This window comes from Nannospalax galili, unplaced genomic scaffold (assembly GCF_000622305.1).
Source record: "Nannospalax galili isolate Female #2095 unplaced genomic scaffold, S.galili_v1.0 scaffold277, whole genome shotgun sequence".
Taxonomy (NCBI): domain Eukaryota; kingdom Metazoa; phylum Chordata; class Mammalia; order Rodentia; family Spalacidae; genus Nannospalax; species Nannospalax galili.
In genome coordinates, this window is record NW_008340240.1 from 1,107,562 (window position 1) to 1,116,905 (window position 9,344).

The 9,344-nt window shown below is 39.6% G+C and overlaps 1 pseudogene; it reads left to right on the top strand.

Moving 5' to 3' along the window:
• The first annotated feature begins 424 nt into the window (after positions 1-424).
• The window catches only part of LOC103735973, a 42,634-nt pseudogene continuing 33,714 nt past the window's right edge, over positions 425-9,344 (top strand).

The following is a 9,344-nucleotide window of genomic DNA, read 5'->3' on the forward strand; positions in this document are numbered from 1 at the left end:
CTATGTTTATTATTAAGGAAAATTATTCCAAATGAATGCAATTATCTAGGTCAGCAGTGTAGAATTCCAACTCCAATATGACAGTGACAGAGCCTCATAGTTTGAATAAGTGTGATTGAAAGGACCCATTCTGTTCCTGGAAGTGTGGTTGCAGCTGCTATTTGCAGAATCAGAGCCTTTTACTTGCTCTGTCTGAGTTTCCTGAGTTAGTCTAAGGTCTTTAAAAGCACACATCTCCATCAGGCCAATGTGACAAAGCTGGGCCTCATCATTTGAAGTTGTCCTTCAGGGAATTCTTAAAATTGTCCTCTTGCCCTATCCTGCTTGTAGCTGTCCTACTTTTGCTCACAATTATAAAAGTTCCCTGAGTATCTGGTGGTCATCTGCTTTGCAAATGGGGCTAGTTCCATAAAGCCATGCCAAGATGAATGTTGCTTTACTGTTGGAGTCCCTGGTTGGCCCTTCCCTGGTTAATGGCTTCACAGGGAATACTGCTGGAATGCTCAAGGAAGAAGGTAAGTATGACTCTGAGGTAAGTATGACTCTCAAGAATACTCTTGGGCTATGAGCTCTATGGTCACATTCTGCTTATAGCTTCTCATAGAGTTAGAATTATCAGTCAAGCTTTATTTCTTGTCAATCTATACAAAATTGGACTAAAAATTTTCTGATGCAAGATTACTTCCACCTCTGTTTTACTGAAAAAAAAAAAAAAACCTAAACAACTCTTTAAATATGGGAAGAGTCCCATGAAGGAAGTTTAGTATATCTTGATCCTATCTATTTACATATTTCCCCCATCTCTATATCAATCTATCATCTATTTATCCATCCATCATCTACCTGTCTGTCTGTGAAGAAGAGGTTAATGGTGACTTGTTTTGGTGATGAGAGATTACATTTTATGCATCTAGAAAGGTCTTAAAATGAAATTTATATAACGGAATCTTCTTTTTTTAATATGGGAGAGTAAGACCTTGACTTTCAGCAGCAAACTGTTGTTCTAGTCATTATAAAGTGGGAAGATTACAGTTGGGAAGAGGTGGACTAGCCAGTGCAGGAGGAGGTTCATGCTATCATTTAATTGGCTCGACCTTATGAACTTCATAAGGGCATCATCAGTGTGTAAACATAGCACATCAAAATGAAGTAGACTTCTATAAAAGTTCTGGGTGAAAAATTCAGAAAGTCTTTGCTATGCTACTTTTTAAAAATTGACTTGGCCTTAGTTCAACATGTAATTGAATTGGGCTAGTGATAGACTCCTCTACTCACGGATGATTGCAAAATTGTTCTTCTTGAATTGTTAATGTAGATGTGAAATTGAGGTCATGCTGTTAATTCTTTCTTTGTTGCTGGTTTTGATTAGAAACAGTATGACTTTCTTGTATTTTCCTCTAGGAAAGAACAGTGCTAGACATAATCTTTTTATTTCATTCTCTGAGACAGCACCTTAATTGGGCTGTGATCATTTTCCTCTCCACTTGGGCTACAGCTGAGGATCTGAAGGTATACAGTATACAGTCAGAGGCCCCAGTAGAAATCTTATTATTTTGGAAACTACTAGCTGTAATAGATTTCAGGGCATCTAAGGCTTTACAGGAATATACCCTTTTGCCAGCTTAGGGAGCATGGCACCTTTTTCCCTTTGGTACAAGAGATTTAGCCTCTTTTTAATTCTGACTTTCTCTTCTTTGCAGTGGTGTAAGCAATTGTGCCTCTTTGAGCATCTGGTAAGGTGATGCCTAGTGTAGAAGAAGAGAAAGCTCTATGAGTACTCCATATAATCAAGGCACTCTATTTTTATTGGTGTGTGTGTGTGTGTGTGTGTGTGTGTGTGTGTGTGTGTGAATTCCAAGACTAGGATGAATTTGCACTGAGAGACACCTGGGGACACTAACTTGACTTAGGCCTTAACACAAATGACAGAACACATGAAATCAGTGTGTGCGTGTGGGGGGGGGTATTGGATGGTGCCAAAGGGGAAGGGGATATAAAGATCACTAAGATGGTCTGTATGAAATACACAAAAAGTCAATAGAAAATTTTTGAAAAAAATAATCCCAAAGCTAGAAATGTAGACCAGTGGTAGAGCACTTGCCTAAGACCCACCAGTAAGGGTCTCGGGGTATGGCCTGGTGATAAGACACCCGCCTAGAATCTGCCAGTGAGGGTCTGGGGGCATGGCTCAGTGGAATAGCACTTGCCTAGAATCTACTAGTGAGGGAGGGGATGGGGGTATGGCTCAGTGGTAGAGTGCCTAGAATTCCGCAGTGAGGGAATGGGGGCATGGCTCAATGGTAGAACACTTGCTTAGAATCCACCAGTGAGGGTCTACTTGCCTAGAATCCAGAGAGTCTGGGGGCATGACTCACGGGTAGAGTGCTTGTCTAGCATATGCAAGGTCCTGGGTGCCACCCCCAGTGTTCAGGGGGCAGAAAACGTAAGAAAAGAATAAAGAGAAGAGCAGCAATCCGTCTGGGAGTCCTGGAGGGGGGCCAGTCCCCTGGGGCAGCCAAATGAGTGGTGTTGGCCCACATGAAGGTCCTGCTGCTGGCCACATTCTGTAAACAAACATGCATGAATCAGTTCTCTTCTCTCACAGTGGATTTCAGGGATCAAACTCAGGTCACCAAGTGGTGTGGCAAACACTTTTTTCTTGCTGACCCATATTATTGGCCCTCAGGTACTTTATAAACTGTTAAAAAACTTATCCAAAGGGCTTTGGATTTAAGATATGCTGCAATAGGGGCATCTAAAACTAAGGGGATTATTCTTTTTTCTCCTTAAAATATGTTAGTTATCTACCATACTACGTGTAATTAGTTTCATCCATCAAGACTCTTGAAGAAGTGGACTTTTGTCATTTTCTGTATTTCCTTTCCATTCTCATTCTCACATGCACTTATTATTATGCTGTTCCTCTTATACCATTTGGAATTGCTTGAGGGAGGACACACAACATCAGCAACAACGATATCATCTAACAATATTTTGAAGTTAACTAATGGTTAATAAATGGATTTCAACATCACGTTTCAGAGCAGTGAGAGCTTAGAAATGGTTTGCTCTGGCTCCTGAGATCCAACTGTGCCAATCTTTTCCTAATTCCACTTTCTCTAGTCTCACATTGGTAGTTTGAAATTAGCTGTGGGTGAAGTGTTTACATCACAGATATTGCAAGCTATACACGGCAGATGTGTTATTCCTCAGAGAAGACCCCGTTGTTAAACGCTGCTATGCATGCTACTGCGGACTGTTAAAAGCATGGAGAGAAGTGGGGAAAAGTAAATCATGAGAAACTGCCATTGAAAGTCCTTATGGTTGGTGGAATATCGCCACTATCAGTTATGTGATAATTTATGTAGACACTCTATAAAATATCAGGAGAAATTCCTCTGAACATCTGCAACAAAGAAGGTATATCAAAACACATACTATTAAAAAACAACATGCAAATGATACACTTCTTTTTCCTGTTATTTATCGTTACTTAAATCAGTTTTGATGTCCCTTCTTGAAGCCAGTTTCAAAGAAATGCTTATAAAGTGTCTATAGTCCGAATGTGTGCTAAGACATAAAAGGTAAACTGTCTTGGTTCTCGTCCCATTTAGGTGCCTAGCTGGTGGCATCGTCTAGCCATTTCTCCACTACATTCTCTTTTCTCCATGCTGTTGTGATGTAATGCATAGCTATAGGCCCTGCGTGCTCTCTGGCCTCCTCCTCTAAAGTCCACCCTCTGCAACCTCTCAGGGGTTAGGCTCCGGTAGATGGGGACAGGATATATCTTGACTCTCTCCACAAGGAATCTTCACAATACTGTTTTCCCCTGTGTTCTTTATTTCTCTCTTAAGGAATATTGGGCAAATGATTCAGTAGGACTCCTTGGTGAATGTCTAACCACGGAATGGGCCGTCATTCTATCCACACATCAATTCACCGTGCTCTCTTCGGCTGCGGCATTTGAAAGCCCGTGTTATATTGCCTTTTTCAGTTTCCACACGCTGTATCCTCTGTGGTTACCTTAAACTTTTCTGGGAGTCTTGTGGGACTGCTCTCACTTAGACTCGGGGAGGAAAATCCCTCTTCCCAGTACAGAGAGTTACAGGGAAGAAATTGTTTTTATTTAAAACAAAGTGTATAGTAGTTCCTGAAAAGATGAACTCTTTCTGGCTCCCATTTCTCATCTTCAAGTGTTGGGGATGGATGGAAAGAGGAGGTACGGACACACCTTGCAATAACACCTCAAGCCCTAGACAGCTGTCTGAATCCACATTCTCACAGTTCTTTTAGGAACTTAGCACTTTTATTTTCTCAGCGAGGGCCAAACCTGTTTTATAAAGCACCTAACACCAGGAATTCTGCTGTAAAAATATTTTATTTCCCCTGTGACAACTTCTATGCTTGGGAATTCAGGGAGGGAGAAAGGCAGTACAAAACCTTAGACATTTAAATACTGCAAGAGTACATGGTGAAATCGTATTTGTGCATGTGAAAGCTGTAGCATGGAGATGGACTTTTCTGTATGCTCAGATGTCAGTCACGGAGGTGTCCCTAGGGCCGCTTATGTTACTGTACATTCTCTTAACCTTTATCCCGTAATCTCTTGAGAAACACTTTATCATATTTTGAAAGCTTTATCTTTTAGTATTTTTCTTGCAGCTTGGAAAGAACACACGGAAGGTCAAGAAGAAGAAAAGCTTTGAGAAACTATGTGATAAGTAACACGGACTCGTTTTTATCCTGTTGGGAGAATCACATTCACTTCTCATATGCCACTGATTCAAAACAGGTGGACCTCGTTTTAGAAAGCTGGAAGGAATGTTAGAAATTTGTTTCCTATCACAGTTTCTTTTCTGTGAGGTCAGTATGAGCATGTGAGGGGATATGCATGTCACTTAAAACCGGCTGGAATTTGGTCAGAGCTTCTTCATAGAAAGAGTAGAAGCAAGAAAGAATGTGAAAGCTGACCTGGAGTCGATTCTGAAGATGGAAGTGTGAAAGAAAGGTAGAGGAGGAGGGATGGGCCTACAGGCAGGAGAAGCAGGACAAAGCTCTGCTGGGAGGGAGGTGCTTAATTAAGCTGAACTGTAGTGTAGCCAGTCCCCGGGATGTGTTGACAGAGACTGGAGGATGATTGGCTTTGGGAAGCAAATCACTGAATAAATCGTATGAAATGGGTAATAAACAGTAAAGGTCTTAGATGCGTATCTGATACATAATGGAAATTCAGTTAGTGTTCACTTTCCCTCGATTCCTGCTGGATGGTGCTACCAGCTGTCACGTTAAACACACTGTACAAGTTTGGGTCAAAGCATCATTGTGACAATATCATCCCAGCAGCATTTCCAGTGTGGATAAAAGATGAACTCAATGTGTGAAATGGCTGAGTGAGAAAAACAGCAGAGTCACAGATCGGGACAGAAATAATACCACAGCTCTAGCTGGAGTTGAGAAGGAAATAATAGCAGCTTAGCATTCATTGGGTAAGCAAGAGCAAGTGTCAGCCCAAAGCTATTATCCTGAGGGACCAATCCCTGAGCTAGCAACCATGACCACGAGAGGCAAACCAAGCAGGGGGAAGAATGCAGGGAAGTCATAAAAACAAGCAGGTGATGGGGGATAATGAACCTTAGCATTTGGCATGTGTTCATGAACTAAATTTGATTTCTATCTGAGGAGGTCAGGATGCATAGGATACAGTTAAATCACCGTGGGAAATTGGTTGCTTCTACAGCACTCGGGGTAAAATTTGGGCTTAGGAAATTTTAGCTAACCTGAGTCTACAGTGTATTGATTATTTGTACTTTCTTTGTAGTTTTTTCTTGTAGATATGAAATTTACACCTATTAGTAAGAGAAAAGTTCAAAATGAAACATGTCTTTCCTGTTTGACTCATCAATTTGGATACTTAATGCAAATGTGCATGCATAACACAGAGTACAAATTAAGTCACTAAAATATCATTTCAAAGAAAGTTAGTTGTATTTGTTTGAGCCTGAAAACCTAGATCAGGTGTCATTCCAAGAAACTTCTAACTGCCTCTCTCGGAGTAAAGCTTTCATAACATTTCATGACTTCAGAAAACTGAAGCTTAAGCAAGATTCTCTAGAAGTGCTATGGATTAATTACCTTTGTATTCATTTACAGGATGGATGTTGGCTGTTTTGGTCTACCCACAATCCATCCCATCCTTTTTAAATTTTAATTATTTAATAACCACATAATTAGAAGAAGCATTTCATTACAACAGCACTGACATATTCAATAACATTTTCCAGAGCTAGGATGCATCTCTTTCAAAGATGGCTGCAAATTTTTAGATTTACAGTTGAATTAATAAAGTTATACAATATTGTACACAGTATAAACCCTTTTAGACATAAAATTAAATGAGGTTTTAACCTTTTAAAAAAGATCTCCATTTCATTAAGAAAATACAGTTTCATACAGAAAAAAATTCGTTTTTAATGCAATTCTAGATGTTTGTACACACGTCTCTAACCTACATATATCTGATTATTACTAGTCACAGTTCATTACTTTCTGAGATCCTTGGCACCTGAGCATGGATATAAAGTCATCAGGTAGATTTCAATGGTAATGTTTTTCACATCTACTAATAAACATGAAGCGAATTTTTATGCTTCTTCCTCAAATATAACTCATTTTTTATTTATTGATTTTTTTGTGTATTTTATACAGAACATCCCAAACAATCTTAGACCTATATACCCACATCCCAAGTAACACCCTCCCATGTCCCCCTCCTGCTGGAGCCCATATACTCTGTCATCCCTGTTACTGTCCACTGTGTTGTCAGTACCCCTAGCCATTCCCCAGTGCTTGTATATCTGCTGAATATAGTCAGCTTATCTATAGTTCCTTGATTTAGGAAGATAAGTTCTTCCTCATCTAGCAGCAAGCTGTTGCCAATGTTCCTTTAGATAAGATTGGGGTCTGATGTTCATTTTCCCAGTTCTATGCTGGGTTACTGTCTGGGAGTCTCTTGGGTCACCCTGGCCAACAACTCAAAGGAAGGTGTCTTCTGCCTGACATTGTTTCTTATTATGTAACCTCATCTATACACATGGAATCTTAAAGAATTAAAATGATCCCTTTAATCTTTGGTTATACTTTCCTTTTGTGTGTTTAAGACCATGCAATTGGCCCACATAAACCAATTTATTTTTACTCTTAAGGTCATTTGAGGATCTGTTCCTCAGGGGTCACTTGGGCTTTGGAGGAGCCCCTGGCTCCTTTCTTATACCAGTTCCATCTATGTGAAGATAAGTCAAAGGTCCTGCTTTAGTGTGGATGGTTTCACTTGGAAGCATGGAGGAAACATTTCCTCTCTGTTGACCCTCCTCTTTGTAGACTGGACAGTGGTTCAAGTCCATCTGGTAGGGTCTCCATGACCTCCTTGATCCAGAGGACAGGTGACTCACCACAGTTACAAAACATTTTGAGAGATGCTCCATAGTCCCCTGGAACTTAGTCTACATTGGAAGGCAAGGAACAAAAACTCTCCTTTAAATACCTCTGACCAAGTTAGTATAGGCCTCAGAGTATGGCTGTTAAACATCTAAGAAGGTTAGTTCTACCAGTCTGGTACTTTTAATTACCATGTGCTATGTAGATAAAGCTTGGGAAAAGACCAAATGTTCTCAGATAAACCTTGCCTGGACATATATTATGTTCCTTGAGATAATTGTATGTATAATTTGTCAGTAGGTTGTTGGACTAATATGATTCCCCCTGGCTTTTTAAAAACTAGCTAGGCATTATATATTTCTCACATTGTCTAACCCTTCCACAATGTTTTCCCCATTTAAAGTGCCCTCATTTTCCCCATTTCTCCCTTAATAATACCTTTATCCTATGCTCCTACCTCTCTTGAGCTCCTTCTTTCCCTTTATTACCAAGGTTTCTTATATAACCATCCCACCCCCCCCTCCTTAAAATAACCCCATTTTAATCCATATCTCCCTTATTAACACCTACTTCCTACTGTTCTCTTTCAGATTCTTTCTTTTCCTTTACCTCCCTGGTTCTTTTTCATTATACTGGTTCCTATAGTTAAGTCTGGATACATACTCACTTATGAGGATTTGGTGCTAGGATCCACATATGAGGGAGAACATTTGTTGTTTGTTTTCCTGAGTCTGTGTTATTTCACTTAATATAACAGTTTCTAGTTCCATCCATTTACTGGCGAATTTCATGATTTCATCTTTCTTTACTGCTGAGTAAAACTCCATTGTATAAATGAACCACATTTTCATTATCCACTCATCAGTTGAGGGACACTTAGGTTGCTTCCATCTCTTACCTATTGTGAAAAGAGCAGCAAAAGACATGGATGGACAAGTGTCTCTGCAATAGGATAGTTTTTTGGGTATATGCCAAGGAGTGGTATAACTGGGTCAAATGGTAGGTTCATTTGTAGTTTTTTAAGAGTTCTCCATACTGCCTTCCATAGGAGTTGAACAAGTATGCAGTCCCACCAGCGGTGGATGAGTGTTCCCCTTTCCCCACATCCTCTCCAACATTTGGTATCATTTGTTCTCTTGATCTTAGCCACTCTGACTAGGTAAGATGAAATCTTAAAGTGGTTTTAATTTGCATTTCCCTAATTATTAATGATGTTGAACACCTTTTAAGATGTTTCTTATCCATCTTTATTTCTTCTTTTAAGAACTCTCTCTTCAGCTCCTTATCCTATCTTTTAACTGGGCTACTTCCTTTCTTGATTCTTTTCTTTTTTAAAATTCATTGTATATTATAGCTGTTAAGCCTCTGTCAGATATGTTGCTGGTGAAGATTTTCTTTAATTCATTGTACTTATGGCTGTTAAACCTCTGTCAGATGTGTTGCTGGTAAAGATTTTCTCCCCTTCTGTGGGTTTTCTCTTCACTTCCTTCGTTGCTTCTTTTGATGTAAAGAAGCTTTTTAGTTTAATGAGGTCCCATTTGTTAATTCTTGACCTTGTTTCCTGAGCAATTGATGTCTGGTGTAGAAAACCCTTTCCTACACCTGTATCTTGTAGGTTATTCACAAAGTTTTCTTCTAACAGTTTCAGAGTTTCAGGCTTCACATTAAGGTCTTTGATCCATTTGGAACTGACTTTTGTGCAAGGTGAAAGATAGGGGTTTAGTTTCATTCTTCTACAGGTGGAGATCCAGTTTTGCCACCACCATTTGCTGAACATACTGTCTTTTCTCCAGTGAAAGTTCTTGGCCCCTTTGTCAAATATCAGGAGGCTGAAATTTCATGTACTCATATTTGGGTCTTCAATTTTGTTACATTGATCTATGGGTCTATTTTTGTGCCAGTATCATGTT